Genomic DNA, 21,581 nt, shown 5'->3' with positions numbered 1-21,581 from the left:
CCTTACTAGGAGAGGAAATGTGCCACATATAGTTTATCTGTCCATGAAAAGCCTATGCAACCATGACCTTCTTTGCTCAGCCACCCCGGTTTCCTATTCCTAATCTCCATCATATGTTATGTGGAATATGAAATTTCTTCATTCCCATGAGAGCAGACACCCATTTGTTGGTTATATTAGATATGCTTTTTTGGAAATGTCCTACTATTAATCTGATTGGCTTGTTATGATTTATTCAGAGTGTAGAAATCAGTCAATTCTTCAATGTTGTTCACTAAAATGATGCTCAACTCCAGGCTCCTGACATGTCTTTTGTTTGTTTTAAGACACTGCTGAATATCTACAGACCAGTCATCATCTGACAACGTTACTTCTGCTTAAAAATAAGGTAGGGTAAACATCTGTCGACTTATTGCCAACAGTGCACAACAAAATGCTAAACTAGCCCACCCTGTATTTGCCTGTATTATTGTGTGTAACACTTGGGTGTGTGTGGGTATGTGCGTGAGCTTATGCTCTTTTCAAAGACGTGTGGGGTGCTCAATTCTCCTAAGTGTTGTTCTCAAGACTTATACTTGTTTGGGTTGCAACAGCTGGTTTTGGAAAATACAAAGTTGCTATGTTACAAAGGATTATATCAACAGTACACCATGATCATCAGGATTTTTTATTTATTTTTTTTAATCTGGGTAAAATACCTCCTGAATTCTGAATGTCCCCTGCTGTGTGTTTCTGTTTAATATCAAAAGGAATGATAGATGAAATAGCCCATTTGATTACAAATTAGTTAGCAAACATAAGTGCTACATCTTTGGTAAGAAAGAAGTTTTGTTTCTCCTAACAGGGAAAAGAAAATGTATCTGAACTCTAGTGAACTTCGTAGTACATTCAGGATGCCTCCCTCTCTTTCACTCTATTGTCCACTACTATTCTAAATATAACTTCGCTACAAACCCTGGACAGAGAAAATGAATACAGCCCTAGTTTTCATATTTTTTTTTAAACCAACAGGGATATAGTTTATTTGATTTGCATGTGGTTCTTTGAAGTGCTGTGCCTTGTGAGTGTCTTCTGTCAGGGGAACTGAAGCAGTGATTGATTTTATCTGGTGGGCACTGATTGCATCTGTCTCTCTCTACATGAGTGCTCTTGAGGGAATCATGTCATTAGGCCATGCATGTGGATGTGTGTTTGGAAGTGCTATAGCGATGAGTGTTTTCAAAATTCAGTTTGTATTTTCAATCTTCTCAATATCAAACACTAGTGTGTTACTGCCTTATGCATTTTTTTAATCTTTTCATATATATATATATGTATATATATGTGTGTGTGTGTGTGTATATATATGTGTGTGTGTGTATATATATATGTGTGTGTGTGTATATATATATATATATATATGTGTGTGTGTGTGTATATATATATATATATGTGTGTGTGTGTATATGTGTGTATGTGTGTGTGTATATGTATGTGTGTATATGTATGTGTGTGTATATATATATATATATATATATATATATATAAAGTTAGTAATTATAAATCTGATTAATACTGATACTGAGGCCTGCTACACAGAGTACTATTAGAATATTATGGGGTCATCACAGATAATATCTGCAGCAAAGTTTGAGTAGACAGATGTTACATGTTTCACGTGATTTAGAACTATGGTCCCCACTATGACCATCAAATTTTAAATTAAAATCAGGTCTGCAACTTTAAGCTTTTAACCAGGAATGTGTGAAGTTTCATGTATTCACGTATTCATGCTTTTTAAGTTAAAGTCTCTATCACAAAGTCTTCTTTTAACTAACCTTATTTAAGTTTTCTGGGTGAGCACTAACTCAAAGAGCTAATTGTACCTTACTCTGTATTTGTCCTCCATGGTCAACTGACACACTACCCCCACACTCAGTCTCAATTCCTCTTCCTTCCACTGACTGCAAAACCACAAGAACAGGCTTGAGGGAGACCGCCCATTCCTCTTATTTCACTTTTGCCCTCTTTTTTTGAATCTCCTCAAGCATATGTTCCCACACAAAGCTGGTATTCTCTCTCACAACTTTTCGTGTCACACTTTTGCTCGCCAGGAGACAGTGGGTGGGCATCTTGGTCTTGTGGTAGCAAATAGATCTATAAGTATAATTTTATCTGCCACTACTTTCACCATGTGCCATGATCCACCCCTCTGTTTGGCAAATTTATAAGTAACTATTCATCTAAAATTGTGCCTGTGGTTGAAGGAGTTCTTTTTTTGTAAAAAAGAGCAGATAGCATTGCACTCTGTTTATTATTTCATTGGGTCATGTGCAGACCTAGCATGCATGTCAAAGTCGTGTATGCAGTGGTTGAAATGGAACTCAGCTCTTCAGTATCGCAAAATGCAAGCACTCGATTATTGTAGAGGTATCTTAAACTTTTGTACTTGAGTGTAGTCAGTTATTTACTTCCCATTACCTGCTACTGTATATGTAGAACCCTGGCTTTCATGGGCTGTCCCAGTGCATTTAAGAGGGCCTCAGTCAGTAATGTCAAGGGCTCACTGACGTAAATTCACTTGGTGGTCTTTGTATGGCTAACTTCATTGTTTTTTGCCACTTCACATTGTAATGTCTGCAGCATCATCGCATCTGCATGATGCGAAAGGGCTTGTGGAGTGTTTATTTGTTTCAATATCACTACTGGAGTCTGCTATTTAATAGTGCATGAGTGGCTTCATAGCTCTACCAAATTAACACTTGTGTGATGTTTTCGTAATGTCTGTTATTCTAACTTCTCTGTTGAATTTTCAGTTATACTGTCCTTTTCTAACACCACTCTTTTCCACTTATCAATTTGTCACCTCTTCTTCTCTCTCTCGCACTCTGTTTCTGTTTCTGCAGAAGTCATCTCAACCCCCCCTCCCCTGCAATCACTATGCTGGCCACTTGGGAGCTGGAGTGTATTTGCTAGGATGTTTATGCATAGCTCTGATAAATTGTTTGGCTCGATTTTGAAGTGTGGGCCTGCTATTAGAATAGTTTATCTGATTTGGTGCTTGGGGAAGTAAATTTGTCATTGTTTTTGTGTAATTAAAAGAATTCCCATGGGTCAGCTTTTCATTTATACAATGTTTCCAAAACTCTGCACAGTAGTCCAATTTGTGCTATTGAGATTGTAATTAGCTTTCTTCTCTTTACTTTTGGGTTAGGGGGTTAATAAACATGCACCAATGAATTTTCACATTTTAAAAAGAAACAATAAAGATTCCATTAGAAAATATGTAAGAGCCAGTAAAATAAATCAAATTTAGTTTTTTGCCATTTAATTGACAAGTACTCCCCTAGTGTGAAGTCACACCTGTTGTATCTTCTTTTTTTCATCTGCTTCCCTAAAGGGTTACCACAGTGGATCATCCACCTTCATTACATTCTGTCCTCTGTCCTTCCTCTTCTCCTCCTGTCTGGTGGCTTCATCCTCAAACTTGTTCTCCCGGTATACCCTGCACCCCTCCCTCCCCCATCTCAGCTTTACTGCTTTCACTTTGAACTGTGCTGTCCCTCTTAAAACCTCTCTTCTAATTCGGTCCATCCTCTTCATTCCCAATTAAAAACTGCAGCATCTTCAACTCTGCCACCTCCAGCTCTGACTCCTGTCTTCACTCCTGATACTCTTCTCCACCCACTTCACTCTGCCTGCATCATTTGGCAATTCCTTTGGACCGTTGTCCAAAGGAATTGTATTTAACCTTATGAAACTTCCCTCTGCAACTGCTTCATTCCATGCCTGTTGTTACTAATGGTGAATTAGGGAAAAAATTAACATATATAATAAAGACACAATAAAGTTTTTTTTTTATAACATTTCTTTAAACATAGTCGTTCACCAAAACATTAATTGCTGCTCCCAGATGGACATGTTATTCTTTTAGGAGCATTTTTGCTGTATTCCCATGACATTAATCAGCTGCTCCACAGGTCTCTCAACTTTGTGTTTGTGTTTGCATGTTTCTTTGACTATTTGTGGGAGTGTACTAATGGCTTTGTGCCAAGTGTCTTGTTGAATCCAAAAGATATCTGTGCTAAGTTCAAGGTTGATTTATAATTATTTTTAAGTCTGTCTATCTGCTTTTTTTAAATAATGTTACTCTGTAGTGACGTGTAGTTTCCCAGCACTATGTAATTAGTACCAGTTTTACAAGAGATATTCTCATAAAAATGACAGAAATTAAAATCTAGAAATTCTATTCCAGAAATGGCAATGTATTATAATATTATAAAGTATGACCTCAAATTAGTGTCAGTATTGATCAGAAAAAAATAATTCACATAAGTAGTAAAGACTACATTAAAATAGATTTTTGGATTGATATAAAGAACCCCCCACCCAGCAAACATTTTAAAGTTGTTTTATTGCCTTCGTTATTGCCTTTTTCAAGGCAATGGTGGAGGATTTTGTAAATACCCCATCACAAGGACACTAACATTAACAAACTGTGGCGCCTACAAACTAGCAACTCAGCCACACACACTGCGGCTTCAAAAATGTTTTGGTTATATAAAAAGAAAGTAGGGCATTATATTCTGGCTCTTACTCCTAGTGCGCTGTGTGCCAAACCGTGCCTGCCCACTGAGCTGCATATGAAACATAACTGACAATCAAACTGAGTGGTATACAGCCTTGACAAAACATTACAAACAAGCAAGATTGTCAACACAGTGATGGTTTCTCTTTCTTGGTGTCTGTTGATAATGAGGAGTAAAAAACAAGCCTGTATCTTCCTTTAGATAAATGGCACTTTAGGGACTAACTTATATTCATTATAATTATTAATGTAAATGTTATTTTTTCAATGTATTTAATGTTAATGAGATCAATTTACTCTATCTGCATATGTTTTGTAGTTTAAAAATGTTCCTACCAATATAAAAAAACTTTCAGTTTCATTCATTGAAACTATTTATTTATTTATTTATCTATCTATCTATCTATCTATCTATCTATCTATCTTTGGAGATACAAGGCACATATGGTATATTGTGGTTTGATTTTTGTTTAATGCTCTGGCATTTTGTTACAACTTAGTTTGGGTTTTCAGAAGACCTCAGTCTTGGTAAAATTGATTTTCAGTTTCTATTAGATTCTTAAACTGCCTGGTAGAAAATGACTAGATAAGTGAATTACTTTGGAATAGACTTCGGCTCATTATGAACTCTACTTAGTGACTAAAAGAATTTCAGAGACTGTGGTTAAAGGAGTTAAATTAATCTTCTTTTGGAGGATGTCTCTGCTAATCTTTATGCACATGATAGGGAGCTGAGATATCCATTAAAATTTTGGAGTAAAAACACCACTTTTCTTGCATTGAAAGCAACCAGAAAGGCAGTTTGGACAGTGGATGAGGATGCTTCCTGGATGGCTCTCTTTAGGTTTATTGTGGGATTATCCAACTGGAAACAAACTCAGAACATGCTGGGGAGATTACATATCAATTCTGGCCCAAGAATACCTTGGGATCCCAAAGGAATAGTTGGAGGAAAAGCCACAATACCACCTGGCACTGTAACCAGGATCTGGATAAACAGGGAGATGGAATAGGTAGATGGATGGATGGATGGATGAGACGGACCATTTGTTCCGAAACCAATATTGGCAGGTTTAAAATAATCATTGTGTCCTTTAGATGAGGAGGCACAACAGAAACAAAGAACGGTAAATGTTTTTTGTTTATCTTTATCTTTTGTGTACCATAATTATGCTTTTCAGAATTTCTTTGCAGTAGCTTTGCCTTTTGCAAGCTAACTGCAGATGACAAAATTAAAAGGGCAGTGCATAATCTAAAGACTTTACGACCATTGTCATGTTGTACATATTATTGTACATACATACCATTGTACATATTATATAATTCTGGAAAGAAGTATAGAAGTGCATTATATTATAAGATGTGTCTTGTAGTGTTGTCCACCTCCATGTAGATCTGTCATCAAGAATTGTTCCTTACAGTCTAATTCTATTGCCAAGGAGCACTGAAATACTGTCACATAATGGGTCTCCTGTCTCACATTTATAGCAGGTACAATATTCATTTTATAACTGATATGGGCCTGCAATGAGTCATGGGGTACTAACAAAACAAAATCAAATAAAGTGAGTGATGTAGTTCTGACACACAGCATTTTCAAATAAAATGAAATCACTGAAATAGGTTTTATTACATTAACAAATCTGTTGAAAATGGATGAAATCATTGTTTATTTCTCAATTTACAAATCATCACATTACACAACACTGCAGGGTCATCTGTGTCAGGCATCTAACTTCCACTAAGCCTGCTGTCATTTCAGTTGAAACAAATTAATTCTAAATGAGCTGTTTCAGTCTCTCGGTTTTCTAAAAATCATTACTATTCCAAACATTAGTCATGTAAACAACAGCATAAAAGGAAACAAGATTGCTGTAATGTCATAACATAACAGGAGGCCCTGAAAATGTTTTGCTTTGCTTTGGGCATTGCAAGCCAAAGTTAAAAAGCAGTGAAGGCAGTATTTTCAGCAGGTAAAAATTGATTTCACATTTAACACTGATGCATATAATTTTATGGAAATTGGGTTTTTGTAAAAATTATACATCATTAGTCCTCTGGCATCAGTCAATTTCTTTTAAAACTGGCAATAGAAAAGCCAGCTACCCTCTTTTTTTTATCTCTCTTACCTTCTTTCTCTGTGTCATGTTCTTTAGCTTGTTCCCCTGCTCTAAATTATTTAATATTTTGCAATGTATGTATTATTTATATTTATATTTATTTATTGCATTTTAGAGTTTTGCTATGACAAATTCTCTGAATTCTCCCTCCTTACCATGACAAAATAGATAATAGGTCTTTACATATGCTGCTGACCCTTGCAATTGTGGGAATTGTTGTATGGCAGGTACAGAATCCACAACTTTCTTCGCAAACACACTTTCTGTAGCATTAACAAGCATAAAAAGTGTCGTTTTAAAAAAGTGAGGCCCACTGATGATTGAATTATTGTGGTCATTTTAAGCACTGACAATCCCTGGAGAGACCGAAAACCTCTAGAGTACAAATTAACCCACAGAGAAACTTTGTCAAAGGGCCCTAAATGCAGTTCTAGTAAATATCAAAGTTTCACCACACTCCCATTGTTTTTAGCACAGAACACACCAGTAAGCTCTTATACATGGATTCAGATGCCTGGGCTAGCTGCCATTCATTGTCAATAGAGAGCTGGCTTTGCAACCAAGTACCCACAGGGCTTGGCATTAAGCTTTGGCAACAAATGGCCCTTCGGGCAAGTAGCTGAGGAATTTACTTACCCAATACCCAGATGTAATGGAAAACGTAGATACATGAATGGAAGAGCTGGGGATCGAACAGATAACTGCGGGATTGGTGGACGACCACTCTACCTTCCTGCGCCAGAGTCACCCCAATTTTATCTGATGCCTTTGTTGTCCCATTTTTTGTTTTATGATGTGCCAAATGTTTTCTATGGGTGAAAGGTCTGGACTGCAGGCAGGCCAGTTCAGCACCCAGATTCTTCTCCTGCTAAGCCATGCTGTTGTGATGGATGGAGTATGTGGTTTAGCATTGACTTGTTGAAATATGCAAGGCCTTCATAGACAGAGACGTTATCTGGATACTCCAATACCATCAGAGATGCAGGCTATTGAACTATCTGCTAAAAAAAGCTGAATGGTCTTGCTCCTCTTTAGTTCGCAAGACATGGCGTTCAAGGTTTCCAAAAACAATAAAAAATGTTGATTCACAGAATAGTTTTCCATTTTGCCTCAGACCATTTTAAATGAGCTTTGGCCAAGAGAACACGGCGGCATTTCTGGATTGTGTTTACATATGGCTGACCATGCAGTGATGTCCAGTAGAGAATCGGGCTTTTCATGTTTTTAATGCAGTGCTACTTTGAAGATAACTTCCAGCCTTGTCCCTTGTGGACAGAAATTCCTTTGAGTTCTCTGAATCTTTTGATTTTATATATTGTAGGTGGTGGGATCTTTAAAGTCCTCACAATTTTATGTAGAGGAACATTTTTACTGAAATGGTTCCACAATTTTCAGACACACTTTGTCACAAATTGGTGAACCTCTGTCTCTCTGAAATGCTTCTTTTATACCCAGTTACAGACCTGTTGGTGATTAACCTAATTAGTTGTCAAATTCTCCTCCATTTGTTTTTTTCTTTTCTAGCCTTTTGTTTCCGCTGTTCCCACTTTTTTGAGATGTTTTGTTGTTATCAAATTCAAAATGAGCTATTTTCCATGAAATTATAAAATGTCTCAGTTTCAACATCTGATATGTTATGTTCTATTGTAAATAAAAAAATGGTTTGAGATTTTCAAATCATTGCATTCTGTTTTATTTACCTTTTACACATTGTCCAAACTTTTTTTAATGTGGGTTGTATAAACTAAAATGAGAAATGGCTAATTGTATCAATTTTGATTTCTGAAGTATTTATGAAGTGTGGTTAATATGTAAGTTAGCTGTGAAAGAAATAAGCAAAACCAACAAATCTAACAACACTATATTCTGTCTTGTGTCTGGTGGTAGCCGATGTTCTGCCACAAAACAATCCATTTGGAGCAAAAAATGTAAATTACCTGGTCCTGGCATCACCCTATCCTAGCATAATCTTCCATAATTTATGCTAATGCTAATTGATAGAAGCTTTTAAAGGCTATTTAGCTCTGATTATGAGCTCTAAGTTACTGTCTATGCTACACTGAATAGTGGTCATTTTTTTATCCTGTGTGTCTGCTCAACTTCTAAATCACATACCATAAAGCAAGATGTTCTTTAGTACTTTGTCTCTACCTCGTGTTTTGCAATTTTTTTAATATACTGGGAGCTGGACCTTTAAATTAAAGTGTGTAGTTTTTCCTTAACCATAACAACTGAATGGTAATTTTTTTTACAAGTACATTACAAAGTCTAAACCTTAAGCAGTCATCTGAAGTAATAAAGGCCAGGGATGAACACAGCAAAACCATTTTCAATTGTTTTAAATGAGATTCTGATGTTGCCTCTCACAGTGTGCTGAAGAGGCTGAAAAGCACTGTGCTCGGTGGAAAATCCTCCAGTAAGATATAGTTTTTTCCAATTACTTGCTGTTGTCTTTTCTTTCTCACTCTTTTCCTCTTGTATTGCAGTGATTAAATTGGCTCAGAAATGTAATATCAAAAGTTTTAGTTAATTTGATTCTTTTGAGACAGAGGCTGCAGGCTAAAACCACTTTATTTCAAATAGGAAATTGATGATTGTTTTTGGCGTTTTTCATCCCAATAACTTTTTTAACATCTAATAGAGGAAGCATGGTGCCAGATGAGCAGCCAAGGTAGCAGTTTGTGCGGCATCTAATTGTTTTTTTCTGCTATGTCATTTTGCAAGTGTTTCCTGTGTTTAGCAGCTATTATGGAATCTTTTGAGGGCAACTTTATTATTCATAATATTCACAAGATATGCTCTCTATTGCTTAATTTCCCTTTTCTTATAAGAGTTTTTATCAGATTCATATTTAAAGTGCTATTAAATATGCATGAGCAATTCTCAGTTAAAGGAGTAGTTTAATTTAACTCCAATTTCAAGAGAATTTCTACATATTTTGGAGACAAACAAATGTGAAATAGGGATGTTGGTGTAAAATGGGTGGCTGGGAGAAATAAAATGGAAGTGTTTCTCAGATTAGAGTGCAGACAGAGTAGAGGAAGAGAGAAGCTGACACAGCACAGATTTAGTGGAGAGAGAAAATGGTGAAGAGAGAATAAGTCCGAACAGACAGTGAGGAAGGGAGTAAATCAGACCTCGAGAGGGCTGAGAAATTTCAAGGCTCTTGAGACTCAATGCAGAGATCAAGGGGTGTTGATTGATAGGGGAATGACTAGTCTGTTGTTTATCACTAGGGTTTAGATGGAGGTAAGTAGCTTTATACTGTAGTGAGGGAGAAGTATGGGGGGGGGGATAATTATGGTGATGTGCAGGTTAGCTGCTTAGGGGTTTTAAGATGTGAAGCACATACTTCATAGATTATTGACAATATGACAAGATAAAATTAGATGAGATTACTAGTTACAAAGAAAGAAATTTCTTGAGGATTTGTGTTGTTTGCAGACCTTATTGGGTTGTGGATTTAATTTTAAATGTAATAAACATCCATTCTCTAAGTTCCTTATACTTTTAAGGGTGGTGGGCGTGGTTGACCTAATAGCTGATGTTAAAAGGTGGCTAGCTTATTTCATCTGTTTCTGAACTTTACCTTTAGACCAGGAACTGCACTAAAGACCGTAGATCCTCAGTTCAGTTCAAATGTAGTAACCTGGTCTACATTTTATTCAATTCAGAATTACGTTAACAGGGCTTAATATTATTGATTGGTCAATCACTACACCCGTAAAAGTTGCACTCTTGTGGCAAACAAGATCAACTTTTAACATTTACCATATTTAAACTTTATTACCATATTTAATTGTATTTTTAACAGTCTCTATTCAGATAGTAAAACCAGCAATTGCCTCACATTTAGGTCTGCAACCTGGATTCGCTGATTCGTCTGTGCCATAGACTTCTTGTGATTTATAAAAAATAACAATAATTAGCCTTATATTGGTTTGTCACAAACCTAAAACTGCCTCTGAGGAACTGTTTACATTTTTTGTAACTTTACAGAACTGAAAGTTCAACTATTTAATGTAATATACAATAAATATAAATCTAATCTTCATTGTCAAGCTCTTTTTCTCCACTTTTCACTACACAACTGAGTGTGAACAAAGTGTAATGCCACAAATGCCTTTGTGTATTGATTTCTATTCCTGTTTGAATGATTAACATGCCTCATCGTTGGTTTGAGTGTAGCTGTTCTAAACCACTAAAAACACTTGCCTTTACACATTGCTGGATGAGATGTTGGATGCATTTCTTTGTTTCAAGCTTTCCTCAGGACTAAACTAACACTTGAAGTTCTATTCAAGGCCTGTTACTTTCACTTACATGACTATTATTGGACTCTGTCCCCCTTCCCTATGTTTCCCTTATTCTGTTTGTCTTCCCAAGTATAGATCTATCTTTTCTTATCTGTTGATTTTATCACATACATCTTTCTCAGGGAATGACTGTATAGAGTGTTAAAAAATAGACATGCAGTTTTAGGGGGTGTCAGCCAGTAACTGCAGATAAATCTTGTCTCCACAAATGACTGTCAGAAATGTAATGGAATTTGTCCTGTGATTCATTTCCAATCCTCTGAGAGGCTTTAGCCTTGTGATCGTAGAGATAACATCTCACTCTGTCCCCACAGAATACCAATGTCATGCTTACCCTCATCTCTGACTGCACTTCTACACTGATTTATTTCAGCTTTTCAGCAAACTTTTTGTGCTTGAGAGGAAATTGTGAGTTAAGCACTGTTTTGTACCAGAAGTGAGAACCTGGAAGTACAGACGTCTTTAAATGTATCTGAAAATGTTTTTGTCTTTGAGTTTTCTAATGAAACAGGTGTTCCCTCATCCTACTGATATGAGAGGTGGGAAATGTGTTCACTCTTGCCTCATTTACATTCATATAGAGCAAAGCAGTGGGAAAGTAACAAGCCTTTTCATCACATTTTCAGTAATTTGACTTGGAATAATGTGGTCTTCTTATCCACAATGGTACAGCTTTAATCTTCTTTGACCTGCTGAGAACAATAATTTACCAACTGACTAATCATGATTACAGGTCACATTTAAGCAAGTTATGTAACTGCAATGTACAGAGTTAACTATGATGACATAGAAAGATCGCACAAAAAGCTTGTGAACTTTGGTGTGTGTCCCTATAATAGTCAAACTTCTTTTGTAGAAGTTTGAGCTGCACTATAAATTCTGTGGATCAGAAGACTTGATAATGGGCAGCATTCTAATTTATCATTTCAGGATGCACTCTTGAACTTATCACTATGACTGTTGTGATGCAAGGAAGAGATTCAGAGCATATTGTGGAAACAATTTAAAGTTGTTAATGAGTAACTTATTAGAAGTCAGAAGCAAAGCATGATTAATAGAAAAAAATAACTAAGTGGTAAACATATTTAAATTCCTGTTTTAATATTCAGTTTTTGTACTAATATTATGACAGCTCAGTTTCTGGTTCTCACAATGTTGCAACATGCCTACTAGACTCATTAGTCTTCCATTTGCAAAGTAGTCAGATGCAGTATGAAGTCTTACTGTAGTGCCTTATGTGCATTAAAGGATTATCTTACAATCGCACCTTGATTTTGGTGGGATATATACAGCAAGTGAAAATTTTGTTTATGAAGTTGGTGTATTGAAAGCATAAAACTTGGGCAAGTGGAAGGATTTGAGCAACTTTGACAAGGACCATATTGTGATGGTTAGATGGCTGGGGCAGAGCAACTCCAAAACTGCAGCTTTCATGGGATGTTGTCAGTCTGCAATGGTTACAATTGGTCCAAGGAAGGAAAACTGTCAAATCTCTTGTCAGGGCCATGGGCGGCCAAGACTCACTGATGCACAATGGGAAGGCTGGCCCATTTAGTCAAATCCAGTATTAAAGCTGCTGAAACATGGAAGGCTGGTTCTGAAAGGAAGGTGTGAAAAACACACTGTAGATTCCAGTTTGTTAAATATGAGGCTGCATAGCCACAATCCAATCAATTCTTTTCAATCAGGTAGATGGCTGGATCCATCTCTGTTACTTACAGGGTTGGGAGATGGCAAAAAACACAGAACATCGTGTAACATAGAAACCGTGTTCACTGTTTGTTAGCAACATGCTAAGATGATATGTGTATGTTTGCTAAGGTTTAGCTTTTTTTTTTTTTTTTTTGTCCTTTCGGCTTATCCTGTGAGTTCGGGGTCGCCACAGCGGATCAATATCCGCATGTTGATTTGGCACAGTTTTTACACCGGATGCCCTTCCTGACGCAACCCTCCCCAATTTCTACCGGGCTTGGACCGGGACTGGGGAGGGGAATGGGCTGTTAGGGGTTCAGTGTCTTGCCCAGGGACACTTCGCGTATAGCCAGGGCCAGGGATCGAACCACTCACCCTGTGGTCCGTGGACGACTGCCTTTACCAACTGAGCCACCCCTTGCTAAGGTTTAGCCTAATTTTCCAAAATGTTTCTTAAAAGTGAGCAAGTTTTTGTGCTCTCACTGAAAGAGTGCTCTAAGAGGCAGCAGCTTCTCTAGTCCAAAACAGCCCCTCCCTCTGATAGCAAGACCTGCTAGGCAATGAATCACATCAGAGATTAAGTTATTAGTTTAGTAAGTAAAAAAGCTAAAATGAGAGTTCCAACAAACAGCTTAAGTTAAATCACATTGGGACTTTGAGTTTGTAAAAATGCAGAGGAGCTTAAAACTTTGCTTTTGTAGAGAAATGCTCCTTTGGTTTAACTTGAGTTTATAAAATTAGTTTGGAACAAGTATTGAACAAATTTAACAATACCTAGCCATAAAGCTGACATAAAAACAATGTATTTTAAAGGGAAGTCAGTGAACATTTCACCAGAACAATACAAGGCCTCATTATTCACATGCTATGTCTGCAGTGCCTGTTGTTCAGACCTTTCTCCTTTTGACACATCGAGGAAGAGGAGATTCTGACAACAATGTACACGGACTGTTAAGCAGCTAAAGTTTTTTTATCTGGCAACAATGGGCATATATTGCAATTACAAACCTGCAACAATTTTACTGTCCTCAGTTTCCCAACAAATAAAAAGTGTAATTAAAAGGAATGGTGATGCAACACATTGGTAAACATGACTCTGTTCCAACCTTTTTTTTCACCAAACTTTAAATTTCTTTATCTTTAATCTTTAAAAAGAATACATACTGGTAAAACTCAATTTTAATACAAGTATTGAAGCAATTTTGAGTCTGACCGTGTTTAAAAAGGGCAGTTCCCAATACTCTTTCAATACTGATGTTTGTCTATTTATGTGAAAAATATCACCATGTCAGGGTGTAATTGTAAATCTTTGGCAAATGCTGCTATGAAGTGACAGATATTACTTTACTGTGTTTCATATTACAACCAATATTGGAGATTTCTAGACAGGCCTTACGTAAATCAAAGTTTAACTTTTTAAATCCCCTGGTGAAGTTTTTAATTTGTCTGCAGCATTACTTGTTGCGTACATTAGCTGCCATGACAGTCTGTGTGTATTTATGTGTGAATTTACAGCATAGCAATCAAGTCACACACACTTACGCCTGTGTGTTGTCTCTAGCACCTGCTGTGTACTTCAATTCCCGTGGCTGTGCACAGCTCTGCATATTTGCAACCCCTGTGACAGTGCCAGTCTCTGTGTGGCTCTAAGCTAATGGTTTCCTTTGAATCATAAATTAGACTTGAAAGGAGGGATAGAATGAGCACATGATTGAGGACTGAGAGGTACAGAGAGAGCTTGATAGATTTTTCTATCATTAGAACAGATTGTCTTGCCACAGAGCCTTTATCATGTGGGGTAATTATATTGATTTCATCCGTCAGTCAAGTACTTTAGTGTAGTGTAGCTTTCATTCAGTATGCATGTGTGTGCCTGCTGTAGAGAATTAACCAGGTCACACGAGGATCTGTCAGAGGACTTTGCCTGTAATTAAAGACTGGGTGGCAGCCGCATGTTTTCCATTAGGCCACAAGAATCACATCCAAGCCATGTGACACAACGTTGGCAGTGTGGCATTTTTTCCCTGTTTAACAAAAAACACTAATTGTCCATGTCACTATTTGGATTTGCCTGTAGTAGTCATACTAAATAGAAAAGATTCGAAGAGTTAAATAACCAGTCTTCCATCCATTGTAAGTTAAAATATACATGAAGAGGAGAAGAAGGAGCTGTATGTAGTCTCTACTGTATGTGTTCTTATTCATAAGAAAAACATTTGTGAAAGAGTTGCTGCATAGATGCAAAATGCAGCTATTTTATTGATTATCTCCACCTCAGTCTATGATGCATTAAAAACACTCATTAAAAAACAAGTTTCTTCTCTAAACATACGGCATTTTACATCATGTTTCCTATTCTGAACCTTCACCTTTTCTGACTAAAATGCTTCTTCAGAAGTCATTTTGTCTGTAGTCACTATTGCCTGTAATGATACCAAGGGTGCTTGCTCTTCTATTCTCCTGACCTGAATGGATGAATATTATTGTGGTTATGGAGAAATGTACAATGAATGGATCAGAAAAGTACGAGCTAAGTTGTCTTGGACTTGGAATTTTAGAACATTTTACATTACTAGGCAAAACATACACTTCTGAGCCAATTATAAGACCCAATTAATGGTAAATGGCAGCTTATATAGCACTTTTGTACACAGCATTTTACAGTTTTGCTTCTCATTTACCCATTCACGCACGCACGCACGCGCACACACAGACACACTCACACACACACCCTCTCATACACTGATGGCAGTGGCTGCCATGCAAGGTGCTCACCTGACCCACTGGGAGCAACTTGGGGTTCAGTGTATTGCCCAAGGACACTTACACATCTAGCCAGTAGGGGCTGGGATTCGAAGCACTTACCCTGTGGTCCATGGATGACTGCCTTACCAACCAAGCTACAGCCACCGCAGATTATTTAATTATTTAATTAAAAACACAAATGCATAGCCTATAAACCATTTTTGGATATAAATTGGTTATAATGTGCACCCAGCTGACTTCTTCTTTTCCTTTCGGATGTTCCCTTTCAGCGGTCGCCACAGCAAATCATGTTCCTCCATCTAACTCTATCCTCTGCATAATCTTCTCTCACACCAACTAACTTCAAGTCCTCTCTCACTACATCCATAAATCTCTTCTTTGCTCTTCCTCTAGACCTCATGCCTGGCAGATCCAACCTCAGCATCCTTCTACCAATATATTCACAGTCTCTTCTCTGAAAATGTCCAAACCACATCAATCTGTCCTCTCTGACTTTATCTTCAAAACATCTAACATGAGCTGTCCCTCTGATGTCCTCATTCCTAATCCTGTCCATGCTCGTTACTCCCAAAGAGAACCTCAATATCTTAAGCTCTGCTACCTCCAGCTCTGCCTCCTGTTTTGTCTTCAGTGCCACTCTCTAAGCCGAACCACATCGCTGGTCTTACCACTGTGTTGAACACCTTTCCTTTCATGCTCGCTGATACTCTTTTATAATGCAACACACCTGACACTTTTCTCCACCCGTTCTAACCTGCTTGCACTCGGCTCTTCACCTGTTTTCCACACTCTCTGTTGCTCTGAACCGTTGACCCTAAGTACTTAGTGCTGCACCTTCTTCACCTCTGCTCCCTGTAACCTCACTTTTCACTTGGGTCCCTCTCATTCACACACGTGTCTTGTCTTACTGCGGCAAATTTTTATTCCTCTGCTTTCCAGAGCAGACCTCCATCTCTCTAGAGTTTCCTCGACCTGCTCCCTGCTCTCACTACAGATCACAGTGTCATCTGCAAAGATCATAGCCCACGGAGATTCCAGTCTAACCTCATCTGTCAGCCTGTCCATCAACAGAGCAAACAAGAAGGGGCTCAGAGCCGATCCTTGATGCAGACCCACCTCTACCTTGAACTCCTCTGTCACAGCTAGAGCACACCTCACCAGTCTTACAGCTCTTATACATGTCAAACAGCACTCTAACATACTTCTCTGCCACTCCAGAATTCCTCATACAATATCACAGCTCCCAGGTGACATACACTAATATTTGTTTCTACAAAGCTCAGGGTAAATCTGTTCGCTCCACCTTCCTCTCAACAGCCAGAAGTTAGCTAGTGATGTGACAGCATTACTTCCCCCCCCCCCCCCCCCCAAAAAGTCTCCCCATACAACTATAATTTCAGAAAAGTTGGGAGGATGTGTAAACGTAAATAAAAACAGAATGCAATGATTTGCAAAAGTTTTCCACCTATAGTTTATTCACAACAGAACATAAACAACCTATCAGATGTTGGGACATTTTACTATTTAATGAAAAATATTAGCTCATTTTGAATATGATGAATATGATGAACAGCTTCAAAGATCCCAAACTGTTTCTTTTAAAGCAAGAGTGCTCACTGACACATGGGTAGACAATATTGGAAACATTTGGAAAGATGTGTTGGAGACCTAATTTGAAAGGAGAAAAAAAAGTGTTTTTTTATCAGAAATTAGTTGTTTTATTTTACTAAATTATCAATGGGGGTGCAAACTTGCACTGTCACTTTTATTTTACTATTTTTCAAAAATAAATTTGACTAATTTAAGTGAAAGAACATTTGTCTTTTTGCTCTCTGTGCCAGAAATTAAAAGCTATTTTGGTCGAAAATTTCGGAATTAGCTAACTACAAAATACATACAAACAAATTAAATCTTAGCCTATTTTAAACATATGTGAAACGATAACGAATATTCCGTTTGTAGATTGGAAATGGAAAGTTATTACCTGTTTTGAATAATTCCAAATGTAATTTTTCAAGTGAAAGATCACGCTCAGATTACAGATTGTCCAGTTCCAAGAATGTGAAGTTGATTTCATGATTTTTTTTTTTTTTTTACCAGAATGTTACTATAAAACATGTAGTTTAAAACTGTTTAATTTTGCAACATGTTGTAGTTGTGAGAAAGTATAGTTGATAAATCTGTGAATCAAACATCAACGTTAATGTATTCTGCATGTTGAAATAATGAATTAGTCTTGCTGCACTGACTGAAAATTTCAGCTGTCTCTGAAAATGCAGCTAGAAAACAGTTTAAACTCTTCAGTTAAATAACTCTTCTAGCAGCTTTATTGTTGTGTATTATATGATGCCCTGGCTGGCACTTCGCAGAAGAAACCTGAACCCATGTTTACATTTCCCAGGAGCACCACATGCCAGTAAAGACACACCCTCCTTGTCCTATTTAATCTAGTTATATCAATTGACTAACTAGCATATTATTCAAAAGAGCTGCAGAACACTGACATAATTTGATCTTTTTTTCTTTCACACACACACCGAAGAGAGGAAGATTTGTATAAACAGTTACTATATATTACATAGCATTTTATATAACACAGGGTTTGTGCTCTGATTTTTATTGATATGTGTAATCATGGTAAGCCTTACTCTAATTGAGGAAGAGTCAGTTCCTCTCAGGAAATCTGGCCTTTTGAAATGTCACAGTAGTTTCAGAGGACTATCCTTTAGCAGAGACGATTTCAGTCATTTGTCTTTTTTTTTGGCTTTTCTCTTCTTTTTCAGTCTATGTGCTCTCTTTTTCCACTCCAGTTTTCATTGTTCAGCACTGTTGAGCAGGCAGGAAAGAGGACAGCAGGTGAATTAAAAAAACAAAACAAAAAACAGATACAAAATATGTAATAATAAACTTGACCTAAAAAGGTGTCAACAAAACAAATTTAGCTCATGCAGTTAATTCAGCAGAATTAATTCAAACACAGACGATCTAACCTAAAGCTGGGGACACATCTGAAGATTAGCAAAGACTGTCCAAGACTGCACATGCACAAAGACTGTTTCCACTATCACAGATTTCTTTTCTCTGAAAATTTCGAAGCACTCATCTATTGACTAAGTAAACTGGGGGCAATGCACTTAACATCAGGAATGAGTGGACAATATGTAGATAGACATCCCCCCCCCCCCCCACCCAAAAGAAAACCCAGCAAGACTGGGAAATGCTCACGTTTTTGTGTCAAAACAACCGAGAATTTTTTAACTTAACAGCTTGTGTAAAAGTGAAAATGACGAAAAAAGCAAAATCATGGATGTAAAAGCGACTACTGTGAGGACTATGGAGCCTACAAAGGGAAATAAAAGTAAAATAACCTTTTAAAACAATATTACATTCAGGTTATGGCTGCACCCAACAATTTTGTTTTGTGTCAATTAATGTATAGATTTTCCCTTGCATTATTATTTATTGGGTCGCCTGCAGGACAGACATAATCACCTTAAGTATTTCATAATTGGACCAGTCTATCCCAAACAAAACTCGACAATTTATACCTTGTTAGAAAGCAGAAAACCTCACAGTTGACAATGAAATAACGTTTTCAGGGATGTATAGTTTGCAGGCACTCTGTAAATGGGAGTGCCTATTTCATTGCGTGTATGTGGCAGCACACAGAGTACGCACATCATTCCAGATACAGCTATCTTACTTCTTATTTGCAAAGCATTGACGCATGTTAACATTAGTCGATGTATTTACGTAATCAATTACGTCGAGCTGTCACCCACCTCCAGTTCAGGCAAAGATGTAGTTAACGTACGTCTGCTTCAGTTGTGACGTCATAGGCCTCTGATACGGACGTAAATATTAAGTAAATTTTTTAAAATCAATCACTCAGTTTGACCAGCTGGCGCGCTCTAGGAGGAGTCCTGGTGGTTCCAAACTTCTTCAATTTATGCATGATTGAGGCCACTGTGCTCATTGGGACCTTCAATGTTGCGGAAATTTTCCTGTACCCTTGCCCATATCTGTGCCTCACTATAATCCTTTCTCGGAGGTCTACAGATCCATTTACTTGGACTTCATGGCTTGGATTTTGCTCTGACATGTCCTGTGGGACCTTACATAGACAGGTGTATGCTTTTCCAAATCATGTCCAGTCAACTGAATTTCACACAGGTGGACTCCAATCAAGTTGTAAAAACATCTCAAGGATAATCAGTGGAAACAGGATGCACCAGAGCTCTAGTTGGAGTGTCATGGCAAAGGCCATGAATACTTACGTGATTTTTATGTACATGTTTTTATTTTTAATAAATTTGCAAAGGTTTCAAATTAATTTATTATAGAGTATTGTTTTAAAAATTTGTGGCAAATAAAGATTTTAATCCATTTTGAAATAAGGCTGTAAAATGTAGAAAAAGTTAAGCACTGGGAATATGCAGTGTATGTTAATTTAGCTTGTCCAATGTCATGCATACCTGTTTCCTCTCATCTAACTTTCCTCTTTGTAAAATAGAAAAATAAAAAATTACCATGGTGCATACAACAATGAAAATGTACTGTAGGAATTCCCTGGACAGTGCCTGGACAGTAGAGCAACTAGGATGAGGCGCCCTTTAAGGTGCCTCCACACTAGAGCAAACAATAAATAAGTCCCCTCTGTGGTTTCCCCGCCAGAGCAAATAAAGAAAATGTAATCACTTTTAGAACCCTTGATATTTTTTCACAATCATATTGGTTCCTTTGGAGCTAGAACCAATATTATTGTGGCCTAATATGTACAACACTACAAGTGTTTAGCAAAAATGGTCTGTACTCTACATATACTTCTAACCCTTAGCTAAAACCATGAAACATACTGTACCTTTTTCTTTTGGGCATCAGATACTTTAGTTCTTTCATTTTGTTCCAAAGCTCCTACTCTTGACCTTAAATGAAAAACTTGTAACACTCGGACAAGGAGTGCTTTCCATCACCAAAGGTCAGTCCCACAGATTCCCCCCACTATGTTGCACTGCATGGCAGCAAGAAGGAAAAGAGTGAACCCAGCAAGCTGCCACGTTATGACCTCTAGCTGAATACATTCCTGGACAAATATAGACTTGATCTTTATAGTTTTAAGCTGGTGCGTTTACAGAAACGACACAGATGGCAGAAGTTTCAGATGGGTATTCTTTTATAGTTCATAATCTTTGACTTTAGTAATCTCTTTAAATTGTCAGTTTTTAGATAAATTCACAATAAGTGGGCCACTGTCCTGACGTGTGTTTGTGTAGCCTTGAACTGTAATTAAATCATTATGTTCACATGAACATTAGTTCATAAGTTATGATCAAACTTATGTTATGATCAAAGTTATGATCAAACTTCAAGAATAACCTCAAACCAAACCTCAATAATAAAGCTTTCTGACAATGTCAACCTAATCAGAGAAATTATAACCATAAAAAAGTAGAAATCAGAGCCACTGTATTGGATTGCATTAAATTGCACAGGTGGTCATAATGTTATGCCTGATCAATGTATATGTGCAATATCAAGTCAGGCCAATCAATGTTGACAGTATTTTCATGGTGAGTTACCAAATGTATCCAACTACTTTATTTATTTCTCCAAATTCACTTCAGAAGAGTGTTCCAAGCACTACTGTGTTTTGTAGGCTAAAATCAATTGGATAGCCACTGTCATGTTCTGCATGGACGCACTACAAACGCAAAGTGACTCCAATTTGAATTGATTTAGACAGGCCTGAGCTAGAGCTACAGGTCTGTAATCTAATGTTGTCCATTTTGGCTCTTTAATTATTTGAAAAGTACCCCAGAGGCATCTTATCGGTCAGAAATATTTAATCTGTTGAGTTTTACAAGATTACTTTCAATGTATTTTGAATTAAAGTACATAATGAACTCGTGATGCTTGTAAGTCAAATTAGCACCTTTCATTTTCACTTATGCATGTTGTTGCCAACATATATACTACCGTATACATACAAAGTATTGAGATATGAATTAATTTTAAAAAATTAATACGCCATAAATTGTGCAGTTTATTGAGGTGAACAGTCCTGTTAAGCCAGAGATATGTTGTATTGCCCATTGAAATGCCTTATTGCATGCTGTATAC

General features: G+C 37.2%; 1 protein-coding gene across 1 annotated transcript in view; it reads left to right on the top strand.

Moving 5' to 3' along the window:
• The first annotated feature begins 332 nt into the window (after positions 1-332).
• The window catches only part of gpat2 (glycerol-3-phosphate acyltransferase 2, mitochondrial), a 97,577-nt gene continuing 76,328 nt past the window's right edge, over positions 333-21,581 (top strand). Inside the window, exon 1 of the mRNA XM_067520151.1 lies at positions 333-388. The gene's annotated coding sequence lies outside the window, so the exon portion shown is untranslated. The remainder of the gene's footprint in view (positions 389-21,581) is intronic.

The sequence above is a fragment of the Channa argus genome, chromosome 11 (genome assembly GCF_033026475.1).
Source record: "Channa argus isolate prfri chromosome 11, Channa argus male v1.0, whole genome shotgun sequence".
NCBI classification, from domain to species: domain Eukaryota; kingdom Metazoa; phylum Chordata; class Actinopteri; order Anabantiformes; family Channidae; genus Channa; species Channa argus.
Note: the sequence above shows the minus strand (reverse complement) of the source record. Positions and strands in the feature narration are given on the sequence as shown.